This window comes from Sylvia atricapilla, chromosome 4 (genome assembly GCF_009819655.1).
Source record: "Sylvia atricapilla isolate bSylAtr1 chromosome 4, bSylAtr1.pri, whole genome shotgun sequence".
Taxonomy (NCBI): Eukaryota; Metazoa; Chordata; class Aves; order Passeriformes; family Sylviidae; genus Sylvia; species Sylvia atricapilla.
Window position 1 is genome coordinate 40,301,152 of NC_089143.1, and position 15,523 is coordinate 40,316,674.

The 15,523-nt window shown below is 37.1% G+C and overlaps 1 protein-coding gene across 2 annotated transcripts in view; it reads left to right on the forward strand.

Annotated features, from left to right (window-relative positions):
• The first annotated feature begins 2,627 nt into the window (after positions 1 to 2,627).
• MARCHF1 (membrane associated ring-CH-type finger 1) overlaps positions 2,628 to 15,523 on the forward strand; it is a 150,770-nt gene continuing 137,874 nt past the window's right edge. The window contains exon 1 of one of the 2 annotated variants that reach the window (XM_066317632.1): positions 2,628 to 2,746. The gene's annotated coding sequence lies outside the window, so the exon portion shown is untranslated. The remainder of the gene's footprint in view (positions 2,747 to 15,523) is intronic. The other variant, XM_066317633.1, reaches the window with a different exon arrangement.

Below are 15,523 nucleotides of genomic sequence, written 5' to 3' on the forward strand. Positions count from 1 at the left end.
ATTTCTGCCTTCCTAGTTCTACCACTGACCAGGTATTTATTAGCGTAGGACAGATCCCACTGAGCCTTCTCTTCTCAAGGCCCCCAATTCTGACAGCCTTTCCTTGGACAAAAAGCACTCCAATCCTTTACTTACCTCTATAAACGTTAGCTGGCATTGCTGCAGTAATTCTTTGTCTCTCTTGGGCCCAGTTCTGGGCCACCTGCTATAGTGTTCAGGATGGCTGAGCAGAGAGGAAGGATGGCCTCCCTCAGTGTGCTGGTGATGCTCTTCCTCATGCAGTGTGGGTTGCTGTGGGCCTTCTTGTACTGTGAGGGCATGCTGCTGGCCCATGGCCAGCTTCTTGTCCCTCGGGTCCTTTTCAGCCAACATGCATGGGATTATTCCTGCCAAGTGCAGCAATTCACTTTGCCCCTGTATTGAACTTCATGAGGTTACTGTTGGCCCTCAGCCTGTCAAGGTTTTTCTGAATGGCAGGACAAGCATCTGATGTATCAGCTACTCTTAGTTTTGTAGTATCTGTGCATTCTGTCTCACCTTGCAAGTTATTGATGAGTTGCTGAGCAGTATTGGCTTTTGTATTGGCACCTGGTTTGTGCCTTTGATGACTGGCCTCCAGTGAACTTGATGCTGCTGATCCACAACCTTTTTTGGCCAGCAGTTCAGTCAGTTTTCTGTTTGCCTTAATCTCTGTTCATCTATTTTGTGTTTCATCAGTTTATCAGGGAGAAGTAAATGCAAGGCTGTGACAGAAACATTATTGAAGTCAAGATAAGCAATGTTCAGTGTTCTGTCCTTGTCCAGTGGGTCAGCCTCATTGTGAAAGGCTATCAGGTTGGTCAGGCATCATTTTCCCTCTGCGTATTCATGCTTACCATGTCCGAATACGTTCTTATCCTTCCTCTGCTTGGAAATGGCTTTCATGTTTCTTTTCTCCTTTCCTTTCCTAGTAGTCAAGGTGAGGCTGGGACTGAATTTCTTGAAAGCAGGTGGTATTTGTTCTCTTCCAGTGCTCAAAGTTTCCTCACCTTGATCTTTGTTATCCTTTTTGATCTTTAAGTGATGGAGTGCTCTCACAATGACATCAGCCAATCCTCGTGTTGTGGTGCATCTCGTTATAGCCCATGGATCTCTGCGTGTCCAGTTTGTTTAAATGCTTCCTTACCTGACCCTCCTCCACTGAGAGGATATCTGCTTGGTTCCAGGCTTTCCTATGGTTTTCAGGACCTGGAGTAGCTGAGGGATGGTTTTATCAGTGAAGAGTGAGATGAAGAGGGCATTCAGTGTATTGCCCTTCTGACCTGCGTCTGGGATCCTAGTGAAGTTGAAATTGTCCAACTGCATGCAGACCTCTTAATTTGTCCTGTTTGCTCTGCTGTGTGCATTAGCAAACAGGCTATTTGAAGAGGCCCAAAAGCATGCTGTTTTCCCAGAAAAGATAGAATTCCGTTACCATAATTCTGCCTGGTAGGCATTTCCCTATGTAAGTGTACACAGTTGGGATGGGACCTCTACAGTTCTTTGCTTACAAATTTCCTCCTGTTGACGTTGCCCTATTCTCTTTGCTTTCCAACCTGGCCTTTTACTTCCTCTCTTAATTGCTTGTCATGCTACCCTACTCCTGTTCTTTCTAGTTTGAATTCTCATTACTGGATTGGCCAGCCTGTTGGCAAAATGTTTTTATCCACTTATGTGTACAGCATCTCTGCTAAACCATCCTCTGTCGTTGCAGAACATCCCATGATCATTTAAAATCTAAACCCCTGTAGCTCACACAAATTGCACAACAAAGTCTTATGGGATATGTTACTTCCTTTTTCAACCTTCTGCCTTTCTGGAAGGATTGAGTAGAAAACTGCCTGGGGTCTCCATGCACCCAACAATCAGCAGCATAATCAGTGCTTGATGCTTTCTTATTGCCTCTGGCATCGTGTTTGATGCTCGTATGGAAGAGCAGCAGAGGGTCATAGTCTGCAGCAGCCTTTTGCAATGTCCTGATCTGAGTCTCCAGCAGGCTGCAAGCCTCCCCAGGCAGCAGGTGTGGGAGTCACTCCTCCCCAGCAGGGAGCTTCCTGCTGCACATACCCACCACAGGTGCCTTTGCAGCTCTGTTCTATCACTGGCTTGAGTCCCTTGCAGGACAGAGCTTCTATTTGCTATTCTTATGAGATAACTATTTCAGTTAAGTGTTTTATGTGTTTTACTCTTTGTTTTTTGAGCAAATATGTATAAAAACATTGTTGGAGAACTAATTACATGTTTTGGCTTTTTTGTTTTGTTTTGTTAGGTTCTGTTTATTTTTAAATGTTATCCTGCCAATGCCATATGGGTTAGCTGGCTATGCAAAAGCTTTTTGTACTAGTGTGATGGATAGAGGGGAAATAATTTGTGGTTCTCCTGTGCCCAGGAAGGTCAAGGAGTAGTCTCAGATCAGTCTGAAAGTCTACAGAAAGATTAATGGACATCAGTATCTGGTACAAGATTTGATAAAAATTATTAGATTTTCTTCAAGTCCAGAATTTGTACTTTAGGTTATGCCATTTGGAAGACACTAGCCTAAATAGTTTTCCTAGTCCTTGCTTCATAACCTGTTTCAAAGCAAAGAAATAAGGCGCTATTTTAACATTACAACTGGTTTCACGTGTGTCTTGTTTCTGTTTCTTCTAGGAAATGAACCCAGGAAGTAATGTGAAAGGACGTGTGCAACTCTGTCATAGCAGAAATTTTCTAAAGGATTGCTTTACCTGTAAGTTCTTTTTTTCTGTTGTTAAATACTATATTATTTCATACTGTGGCAAGAAAAAACCACTTTATTTTGGCATTTTGACTTGTAGCTGAATTGTGAAGAAAACCTTTCCAAGTGCATTATGTGGTAACACGTGCCATTATTCACTTCCTATGCTTTAGTAAAGCCCAAACAAACATTTTTCCTGTAAGTAAATAACTAAAACTAACGTTTTCCCTAAAGCCTATTAAGGTTTTGAATCCAATAAGCAAAATTTTCATGCTGTTTCATTACAGATTATGCATCCACTGTGATGCATGCTAAACTGCCATTACTTGTTTTTCAGAAATTCTTTTAAAAGTGAAGGGTAAAAATTATTCAAACTTGTATGAGTATGAAACTACCAGTAAAAGCTTTTTGCAAAGATTTCATGTGCAGTGCCTGCTGTGCCTAAGACATCTTTGGGATTCAGAGTTACTAAATTATATGATAGTGCCCTTAACAATTGTGTCACTTGTGGCAAAGAATTTTCCTCAAGCTAAAATGAACTCATTTAATTTTGTATATATTTCACAATAAACTCCACTTAGGAATTTAAACTGTGGCTTTCATCTTGAGTCTAATTGTCTACATCAAAATACTTAAATTGGGAGGCATGAACTTGCTCTCCTAGCAAAATTGCAACAAAAATATTAAATGATCTATTTAACACAAGGAACAAAACCATTAGGCTTGATTTTGGCAGATTCATGTGGGTGGTGGCAGAGCTAGAACAGAATACTGAAGTTCTTAGTCCCTGTCAAAAGATATAATTTGAAAATATGTAAATATGCCAAAAAAGTATGCCCTGAAGGAGATTGGGAGTTTGCAAGCTACAATTTCAGCAGTATGTTAATTTTTTCTCTTTTGTGTGTAATTATCGTAGTTCAACTACGCATCACCCAGACAGCAAATTCTTGAAAATTATAAGGGGGAAAGCACTATTGAAAAGTGTTTTAAAACTGATAATAGGTGTTTAATCCTTTAAAAGTAATAATTTCAGGTTTTTTTTGTTATCTAGCACTCTGCTTTAAAGTAGCAGCAAAGCTTATACGTGGGCAGCATAGGTAATTTAGTTTGACATAAAATCTTCAACCAAATAAAACAGTAGCTTTTCCACATTTCAAGCTCCTTACGAAGTTTCAGAAAATCTCCTGATAATTGATTTTCTTCAAAATGTGCTTATTTCTCTCAGTATTTCTTTACTACTCTGACAGTAACTTGAGATGGCTGTAAAATAAGTTCCAATACAAGCAAACCTGTTAGAAATTAAAATCTTAATTCTGCATTTTGAGTTGGGAAATAGAAATGGAATGTTACTATCTTTATTATATAAATATTCACACAGTACTGGTGCAACTTCAGCAATTGTCCTGTGTTATCCTGAGTGTATTAAAATTACTCCAACATTGGAGCATTTCTTTTGGTTTTGTTAAATTATTTCAGGATAATTCAAGGAGGCTTTTACAATTTGTCCAGGAAGAGAGAAGAAAAAGTGCTGCTCTGATAATGCTGTCTTAATAATTGATTTAGTCAGATTTTCAGTATTTTTTGACAGGTTTAATTATTTAGCACTAGTCAGGTGGATTTCCAGTATAATAAAAGTAGCCTTAAAAGAACAGAAATAAGAGGTAAGATTGAGTTAGAATGGGCTAATTTCTTTTGATTTTGTCTTCTCTTTCAATTAATTCCTCTGTTATTTTCTTCATATCTCCCCAAGAAATCCTGGTATTTTATTTGTGTGCACATGGATATGTAAGAATGTGGGTGGGTGTGTATCTATTAGAGATATTTATATTCACTGAAGATGAGACAACAGTTGGGACAAAAGTACAGAAGTGACCTGGAAAAATAATAGGTGAGAACATGGAGAAAAGTCCCTGACAGGATGCAAACGCTCAGTGTTGTATTACACACTGAACAGTGAAGTACATTTATGGCCTTCCAGACAACAAATGCTTTATTTGGAAACCTGCAAACACGTGGATTTTAATAAGGTGACCGCATATTGACCAAATAGCAGAAAAGTCTTTTTTTCATGATCTACAATGTTTGAAATGTTGTCCTTTACTATATAGTTATAGACAATTCTGAAGTCTGGTTAAAGAGCTGGCAATATCCAATAATAATTCTTACTGTAGACTGCAACTGATTTTATAATTTTATAATTCAGCCATTATATTATATTAGAAAAAAACAACATAGGGAGGAAAAGGATGTTTTTGTTGCTGTTATTATTATTTTATGAGTACAGGTCTACAAGACAGAGAAATCTAACACTTTTAACCATTACATAGTTCCAACTTATTTGTCTTTTTGCTAGAAATAATTCCATATTGCTAATTTTTATATTGATGAGAAGCTTTTCTGTTACACGTTTAATGTACCTGCTAGTATTCCGAATTAATTAATCAGTATTGTAAAACTTAAAACTGTCTGTCATGATACACAGATAAGCAACAACATAACTCATTGAGATTTGTAGGTTGTGGTGGCAGTTAATAAGGATCAGTTCTGTAATTGTTATATTTTTCTTCCCAAAGGAGTTTGCGTGTATTATTCCTCTTAATTTTAGCTGGCTAACAAATCATAGCATCATAAAATAGTTTGGGTTGGAAGGGACAACAAAGATCATCTCATTCCAATTCCCCTGCCATGGACAGGGACAGCTTCCGCTGGACAGGTTTTTCAGAGCCCCATCCAGCCTGGGCTTGAACACCTCCAGGGATGGGGCATCCGCATCTTCTCTGTGCAACCTGTTCCAGTGCCTTCCTACCCTCTGAATAAAGAATTTCTTCCTAACATTCAATCTAAATCTCCCTCTTTTAGTTTAAAAAAACCTAAAAACTTCCCACTTGTCTTACGATCCACTTGTGTAATAAGTTGCTCTCCTCTCTTCTATAAGCTCCCTTTACGTACTGAAAGGCTACAAGTAGAGAAAATAAGAATATTTTTTACCTTCCCTGCCTCCCATTAGATTGTTCTAGGTTCAGCTAGTCACTACCAAAATAATATTTCAGTCCTGTGCTTTTAAAAGGTCTAAATTTTACCCATCATAATATGTTCTGTGTAAAATAAAGAGTAGCACAGTCTACTGTTCTGTTTATAGAAGAACTAGAAGTTCCAAATATGAACTAGAAGTTCTTAATATGATAGCCATTTACCTTGATGGAAACTTAAGAATAGAAATGTTCTGTTTACACGGTAAGTTATTCCCATTTAGGAAAGGCATGTTTGCTGATGCACAGCAGCAAGTGTTCCTCATTTTATTTGAATAATTCCCTTTCTGGATCTTTGAGAACTTAGCTCTTTCTCCAGTTGTTCTCATGCCCTCTGGAAAAAAAAACGAAGGTTTGGAATACCTTCTTTTGATTCACAGCTACGAGGTTGGATCAGTTATTTGGAGAACCTGGTGAGAGTCCAGTGCAAGTGTGGCAAAAGGCAAGACTATCTGACTTAAAAAACCAAAAACACACTACCAAAATCAGTATTATGAATTGAACTAATATCTATGGAAACTGGTGAGCACTAACACACATGTTTTTTGTTGTAGAAAATTCCAATACCCTAAGAGCACATTAATTTTCAAGGAGGGACAGGCACAGTTCTAATTAAGGTTTCACTGATCACTGAAGATTGAATCTTCCACTGCTCTCCCCATGCCTGCCTCTTGTCTTTGTGAACTGAACTTAGGCTTGGACTTTAATATCAGGTGTTACTGGGCATATGTTTTCATGTCAGCTTCTGTCAGTATATCCAGGGGAATACAAGTGTTAATTGTAGCATTTCTGTGTACTGTAAGCATCTTCCTGATCATAATTTTGTACAAACCTAAATTGCAGAGTAAGTAGAATAGAATTATTGTAGAGGTCTTTTATGTTTTGCTTCCTTACCTATGTAGATTTTTTTTTAATAAGGGGTATATTGAGGAATATAAATAGATATATCTGAACTGATGACAACAAGAAATAGAACAGCTGTCCCTGTTGTTGCTTGTTAATTTGCTGTGCTGAGGTGTAATTTCATGCTTTGTTAAAATCAGACGTATTAACTATAATTTGCTGAAGGTGAAATAAGGGGACAAGCTCTGTGAAATTTCATTATTTTACAAAATTTGTGGTACCTAATATTCACTGAAAGTAGTGGTTGGGGAAGAAGTGTCCTGTGAATTAAATATGTTGACACATATTTAGAGTATCAATGAAACTAAACCAAATTATTTTATTCTTTACAGTCAGTGTGCAATTAATATTTTCTCTAGGCATAAACCTCCTAAATCTCAGGTAGTGTCACAATGCATGTGTAGATATCAATATAGTGCTAGTCAACAGGTGCATGGCATTCATAGTCCACCAGGTATGGCTTCATTAGCTGCTGAACATAAGAAAGGCTGGAGAATTCTGTGAGATGCCTTAAAAATTAAGAGTTTGATAGCTCCTTATGACCTAAGCAGTGCTAAAGTTGAAAAAGAGCTGATGGAGTTAAAAAAGACACAAAAGAAAAAAATATTGCAAAGAATTCTCAGGAACTGAAGGTAAGATACTCTGGTTCAGTGAAAAAAAATCATGAAGTCCAGTGGGAGTTCAGTAGAAGAAAATTTTTAGTTTATTTTCAGTGTTGTAAAATATATATATTAATTCTCTATATTTTTGTCATTAAAAAGTCTCTGATTAATTATGTGTAGGTTTAGAGAATGTATGGATAAAATTAAAAATGTTTTGATTCCTTCATTTAGAACAATGCGGGTACAGTGTATGCTTCCAAATAGTGCAACAAGATTTGGCTTCACAGCCTCTCTCAAGACTGAATTTGCATCTGTTCCTCTTGACTATCTTGACCATGCTACAGAAGTAGCTTGGGAGGGAAGGAATGAGCATAGTGTATATCCTGTCATTTTTACTTCACTTGCCTGTTACACTCATTGGATGTTAGTCCACAGTTAGTCCATTGACAGTAAAGGTTACCTGGGATTAAGAGCCAGTGAAATTACTTTTTGCCGAGTCTGTTTGCAAATAATTGTTTGTCCTGCAAATAAGAGTAATGCACTTTAGAGCAAGAGTCATAATATTAGAAAAAGTACAAAGAAAGTTCTTTATGATCTAATTCAAACCATGAAACAGGTATGCCAATTTTGGGTGAGATGTGGTATTATGTTGCATGTCTGCATCTCATATTACCTGGCTTCAGGCAGAAAACTTTGCTTCAGCTTCCTAGCAGACAAAAGGTTCAACTCTAGTACCAATAATATACAGTGTGGAGGGAATGTGTTGTCATAGAGGTGCAAGTGGGGCATCAGGATCTCCAGAGTGCTCAGGCAAGCACATTTCTCTCTCGGGAGCTTCTTTGGACCCACTAAAAGCAGAACACTCCTGAAAAACCTGAGTTTGGTAGAGAAGCAGCTTCCATGTTGCCTAGAAGGTGATGCCTCGCTGAGTGTTTGTGTCTCTCTCCTCTGCAAGCAGGTTTTAGGTGATTGTGTCAGGAAATGTAATTTTGCAGGATTACTCTTGCTGTAGACTACTGATAGAGTCTGAAGGATTGTCATGATTGTGGCCTTTTTGTGCCTTCCACAGCGCTAAAGAGGACAATTATGGATTAATGTAATGAAGCAAAGATAGCACTGTTTTTGTGGGCTGATTGATGCGAGAATGGTTAAGGATTCGCCATTTCCTGGAAAAAAATGTGTAAGCTCTTGCCTCTAAACTTGAATGGGAAAGGCAAATTCATACTTCTGTAATTACTTTGATTGCAGTTTCTTGTTGTAGTCTATTTCAGGTAAGCCTACACTGCATGAATCATAGGAAATTGCTAGCTAGAAAACAGAATGTCAAGAGGTGCTTTTGCTCCTCAATTAACTAGTTTAGCATCAATGTCGGGTCTGTGTAGCTGTAAGATTAGGGTTGTTTTTATTTCCTTTTTTTAAATTGTGTGCATTGTGAGAGCATTGCTTTTCAGCTGTGCAGTAATCTCTGGTAGCTTGTTTGTATTTTTAGGTTTCGTATGACTTTTGTACCCCTCATGCTTCAAGATACCCTCTTTGTACAGTCTTGGTTTATGAGTGACTATTAGCAGAAGGTTTATTTAACAGAAAACAACCTTAAGAGTGACATTAGAAATTACTGTCAAACAGACAGGAAGGCAGTAGGAATACTGATGTGTTTCTGCTTTTGTGATTAATCAGTGAAATAAGTCTACATTCTAAAAGTAAGTAAACAATCTCTGCTTGTGCTACTCTCTGCAGCTTTCTGTTGGCTAGGAGCTGGCAAGTATCAGCAGCTTGTAGGTTTTTTTGGTTGAATAGCCCAGCAGTGTATAGTTTACATCATAAGGAGCTGGGTAGAAGATCTTGAGAAAACAAGGTTTTGTGCACTATTGCCACCTCCCATTACTAGCATTGTATAGGTGTTGCTGCAGCCCTTGGCCTTTCTAAGTTCAGTTCTTGTTATTAGTGGTAAAATTGGACAAACAGTCCTAATAGGTCCTGTTTTGTGTGTTTAAATAGCTAAAAGACATAGTTGTAACTGTAGTTACAGCTAGAATTTCTTAGCAGGTATACCCTGCAACGTGCCTTGGTCATCTTGTTCTGTGTCTGGAGACATGGCTGGACTAGTGGTGTTTGTGATTCCTCCTGTGCTTGAGGGTTTCCTGCTAAGGCATCTGGCACCTGCATAGGTCAGAGAGGAATGATGAGTGTTAATATTGTATTCATTTGGAAGATGGCATTCTTGGAATGTTTTGCAGAAATAATTTGAGAATTCCTGCTAAAGTGAAAACTTAATTTGATAAACTTGTTTGTGTAAAGTGTCCAGAAGGGTAATTTCTGAGGCTGTTAGCACTGACAGCACTAATTTTCTCAGTTAAATTCTGAGCATGAGCTTTGTCCAGACATCTGACTTTGTAGAGGAGAGTTGTTGTTTTGGAGGGTCGACTGCACATTATGTGACTAAGGGTTAGATTGTACATATACACTATTTCCCAAGTGTATATCCATCAAAGAAATAGGATTGCAACATCTTCCATTTTGAAATAAACTTGGCTTTCATATTGAAATGATCTGTTGAAGAAATGGGAGTAGTGTGCATGTTAAAGTAGTAGATCAGTTATCCCTGGTGAATCAGCTCAGCTCACTTGACAGCAGGCAGGAAGACCCTGGAGTGAACCTTACAGCCTTGGTTTCATAGATGTTCCCATCAGGAGTGTCTCATATGGTTTCATCGTGTCAGTAACAGGCTGGCTTGCATGTACTCACACATGAACAGCCAAGCCTTCTCCTGTGGAGGTGAAGGAGCACCTCTGTGACACTGGAAGGCTGGGCTGTGGAGGGCTCTGCCCTCACGTGTACTGACTTGGCAGTGGCAGTGTTTGTGTGCCAGGCTGGAGCTGTCTTTGTGTGAGGGGATATAATGAAGACATTTAATGAAGACATTTCCTGAGAGCTGACAAAATGTAAGTGCACTGTTCGCCAAGAAAGATTGAAAGCTGATGTTCGGTTCTTGAGAAAGCAAAATGACAGCATTTTTTTCTGACCATAGACTGAGATTTTTTTTTTGTTTTGGAAGTGATTGTGTGTCTTTTATTGTAAATCCCCCCCCCCCCCCCCAAGTAAATCACACTGTATTTTAATGGAGCTAAATGTACAAAATAGGGAAGACCTGTACATAAGCAAAAACATGAGACAAAAAAGATATAAAAGGAAGCTATTAATTTTTTTCCCCTGGGAGAATTCTCTGCATTCCTGTTTTTAATAGTCCACATAAATAAATTTTCAAAGATGTCACCATGAATAAGAAATTTGTTTTATTTGAGAAATGCATTTAAGTACAGCTATGCTACTACTAGTAGTAGTACTGTTATTATTAAGTGGAATGATGGCATGTTGAACGCTTTGAAGCAGGCAGATGTGAACTCATCTGAAGAGATGTATTTTTAACCAATAACAAAATTATCTTATTAGCCCTTATAGGTCTCATGTGAGACCTAAACTTGGATTTTGCTAATATATACTACGAACAATTCTATCAAGAAAGGGTCTAAACATCTTCTGATTCTTAATGTAATTATGACTTTAACTCCAACCTGTAACTGAATTATTTAGGCTGATTTTATGCAATGAGAATTCCAGCCTTTTACAATTTATGGAATTTATTCCTTACAATTTCATTTAATAGGCTTTTGCTTTCTGTTTCTGACCTACTTCTTCTGTGCATCTTTCATTGCTTTATTCACTTTGTTCTTCATCATTCATCTCCTCCAGCTGGATGATCTTTCCTTTTCATCAATGTTTCTGCAGGTGGAAGTTTTGTACATTTCATACTGTTTAAACAAATGTGATGGGGTGGGAGTGTCACAGTGAGTGGTTTATGACCTTGCAGCAATTGTTTCTGTGAAACTGGTGAAAATTTCCACAAAACAAATGGAGAGCAAGTACAGTAACAGTTTTGGGGTTGTTTTTTTTTTTTTTTTTATTTTTTTTATTTTTTTTTTTTTTTTTTTTTTTTTTTTTATGTTGGTTATACAAAGTTTTAATTTGATTCTGTTAGGCTGCACCTATGTAAGCATATATATATCTGTTTACTTCAACTTCATGTTAGAATAAGTCATAGCAGTAGTCTCCTTTGTTACATGTTGCAAGAAAAGGCCCACAATATCTATGCTTAGTTGTTTTCAGAATTGTGATGCCTGAATGGAAGAAAAGGTGGCATTTACCTACATTAAGTTGAGCACAGTTATTATTGCAAGGAGTGTGAGGTGGGAAGGGTTGCAATGAGTCTTTGAAATGAAAGAATTTTTATCCTTTTTGTTGTTGTTTTTAACAAATGTAATTTTATCTAATATACCCTAAAAGTTCTAATTTTATTAAGAGTGGGTTTCTAATTTTCTAAACATGGCAGACATAGAAATATTTTTTTTCCTGTAAGAGTGCCTAACATCTAAATATACAAAGAACGTGTGGGTTGAAAATAGTTTTACAGTAGTGGCTTTTTTTCTTTAAATATAGCTTAGTTGTTTCATCCTTTATTCCCTATTTTCTGGTTGAAATGAAGTTGCTTGTCAAGGAGCTTACAAAGACTGTTGTAATGAAATGTTTGTTCACTTAATAATAATGATAATAATGATAATAAAGAGAGTATTGGTTAAATGAAGAAATTGCACCCATAGCTGAGCAGGCAGCATAGAAGGCGGATGCTCCTATGTGTGTCATGCTTGTAGTCATCCGCTGCTGTGTTGAGTAAATGGGGATGTGCAATTCAGAGAAGGGCAGCTCTCAGCTTTTTGTTACTCATGTACTACCAGGGACTTGTGCTCAGGCAACAGGGGGAAATTTTAACGCTTTTCTAAAGCAAACAGTTCCAAAAATTGCAACTGTAGGGCACTTGATCTAAAAGCAGATTTGTACCTGCTATTAATTGGATCCAGGGTGGGCTGCACAGTGTGCCGCAGTAAGGAAAAATTTTGCCTTTGCGTCACAAATGCAATGAAACTCTTGACCCAGTGCCACTAATAGCTGTGGCTTAGTTGACACAATCTTGTAGCTTTTTTAAGCTAGTGGGACAGGAACAGCTCGGGGCTGTGATAAGTATTTCATTCCTAGCTGAGTAATAGGAGAGAACAAAGCTGCTTCATTCATCGCTTTCTGTCTTACAGTCACCAGCTTGTTAGTCTTTCTGGTAAATGCGTGTTACAGTATTGTTATTATACGTCTTATTCTGCTTTGTGTCACTTCAGTTTTCCTTATTGCCAGTGAGGGAAAATCATTCAGCAAGGGGTCATTTTTAACAGCATTTTCTATCTGAAATGAGAATTTCAGCTAGATAAGAAAGCTCTGGATTTTCGATTAAGTTGGCTTAAGTTTACTACTTATGCTGGGAAAGTCCAGTGGGCTGGGATTTAGATGATAAAATACCTTGTCAGGCAACTGAAGAATATTGGAGTGTGAGGGAGCAAGAGCCAGGTAGGAGGAAATTCTACAATCTGTTTATGAGATATAATATTTTTATAAGGTAAATTATTCTTAAAATACTAGTATCTACAAAGTGTTTATCAATGGATGATTTTAGAAAAAGGTGGTAATAGAACAAGATGTGCCTCAATAGTTTTTGTGAGTATTTTAAGGTGAAGACTTCGTTCAAGGTCCTGTGAGGCTCATCCTTCTAGGATACATGGGAATGTTATCTTCGGAAACTTTCCTAAAGGAATTGTAAAAATCTCCCCCAAAAAATGTTTGGCTGAAATGGAGATTTTGCTACCTTCAGAAAACACTCAGTTTCTGCTTCAAAAATATTTTCTGTTTCTAGGTATGTCTTAGTTTGACCTGAACCAGTTCATTAATGTCATGAAGCATGTTTGGTATCTAGTGTGGTATTTTTCCTGGTAAGATTCATATTTCTCTGACTTTAAATGTGGCTTTTTAAATTAGTTTCCCACTGATAAGAAGTTTCTCAAGGGGGACAAAACCCTCAAAGTAGTTAGAATTTAAATAAAAATAGCGATTTCCTGTTTTGTCATTTTCAGTTTGCCTATTCACCCAGTGGCAGCATCATTTTAAGGGTGGACCTTTGCTGGGTAAGAAACCTGTGATGCTTGTGCCAAGGCTGTGATTTTGCTTGTGTCTTTCATGGTAGCTTTTAAATCCCAGCAGCAGATAAGTGGGAGTGGTTTTACATCTTGGAGGTGTTACAGTGTAATCCTAACTTTTAGAGCTGGTGTATCTGCAGCTCAGAGAATAGGAAATGAAGATTCTTTTGTAAAGATGGACTTTATAAAATTGGGTTTTCCTCTGCCGAGTGTAAATGGTGTGTGAACTGTTTCTAGTGGTTGAAGTTACTCCTAGTGAATCTTAAACTGTTGCACTATAAGGAATTGTGTGATAATTGGTAATGTGGTAAGATACTCAACAGTACAAAATAAACTTTCAATCAGTATGTGATGTGAAGAAATTGGATTTCTTTGTAGCACAAGGGGGGGTGGTGGATTGTAAATCTTATTTCAATCCTGAAAATGAATTTATTAACTGATTTTAATCAGGAGATTGACAAATCTGACCCTTTGTTAATTTGGGCTCTTAACAACCTCTTCTGACTCATCAAAAACGCAGTTTTTCAGTGAGAAAAACAGGAAAAAACTTACTTGTATCTGAAAATATTCCTGGAAAAGATGACTTAATAAAGTGTACTGGAGAGCAATTGTAACTTTTTTCCTGATTGTTTTTGATTGCTATGGGCAAATGATGGAAAAATGGAAAATCACTCGAATCAGAGATGAAATAGTTGTGTGGAGGAGGTGGGCACTCTCAAGTGCTTAGTGGAACTTGAAAGAATGGTAACTGGTATCGGATCTTCTTAGGCTGGGTTTTCATCCAGTAGTTAAGTGGGAGTGTGGTTACAGAACAAGTGCTTTTCATAGTATCCTCACATTGCACAGAAAACTCCAAAAAGTACTACTATTATGTGCTATTGGTAAGAATTCATTTTTTTTATTGATGCCTGAAAGAAGAGATAAATGAAATAGCACATTACATTTAATCTTATCTTCCAAAGCAAAGCATGCAGGCAGAGGTAAGATAAAAGTATGACCAAATTAATCTTGCAATATTTAGAAAGCTGGTAATAGGAGTAACACAAAGAAATATATAAATAAATCTGTGTAAGAGGTGTGTTAATTTGGAAGGAATATTTAAGACCCATAATCTTCAGAAATACATAGGAAGAGTTGCAATGATAAGCCTGGGAGTTTATGTTGGAGGGTGTTTTTCCTTTAGGAAATAATTTTGCTGTCTTTCTTCTCCTACATGCCTCCCTGCTGAATTACCACTGTTAGATGCTAAACTCCATGGAAATGTAACAGACAAAATAACCTTCTGCCAGACTGTTGATTCCCTGGTCAATAAGCAACATGCAAAAATCTGAATTATTTTTATTTCAGTATCGCTTTTCAAAAAAAGGACCAGAAACTCAAGGGATTTGTTTTCTGAACCTGGGTCCGCTTCCATTTAAAGTGAGAAAGTTCTATTGTAATAATAAACTTAAAGTTAGTACGGCAATATCCATCTAAGTGTTATAATTAATTACAGAATTAGGTTAGCATCATAATGCTCAACTGTATTTGATTGGAAATTAATGTCTTTGTACTAGTTATGCAACTCTGCTTTTGGTGTGCTTTCACAATTTTAAGATTAAATTACAAAGTTAATCCTATTTTTTTTTGTCTTTTAGTTTAATAAGACTTAGAAATTCTTGTCATGTGGAGAAAATAAAGAGGGATGAAGAAAAGTCTTGTGCTTGTTTAGAAGAATGCTGTGTTACAGATTTCTGAACTTAATTATCTTTATTTAATCAGAAATTCATTCCATGTTTGTTAAAGAAATAACTTTTTCTGATTTCATTAGCTTCTCAGGCATGTAGAGTTTCAGCCAGGGATGTGCTTTGTTTTGAACTCAGTCAGTGACCCCTGTAAAAATGTTTAATTAACTTTTGCCAATGTCAATATAGTTCTATTATACTCAGCAGGCTGGATGAGCTCCCTCTGGTGGCTCATTTACATCGAGGTTTTGTTCTTTCCTTTTTATCTGTTTACTCAAGCAAACAAGGCTGCTGACCCCAGGTATCAGTCAGGCATCAGTTCCTTCTGGGCTTAAACTTTAATTGAAAAACATCAATAATTTCCTTACAGAATGAAACTAAAGCATTTAAATTCACAGGAGGTTCAATTCATTAGCAAAATAAATAAAGAACTACTGGGTAACAAAGTAAGCAAATATAA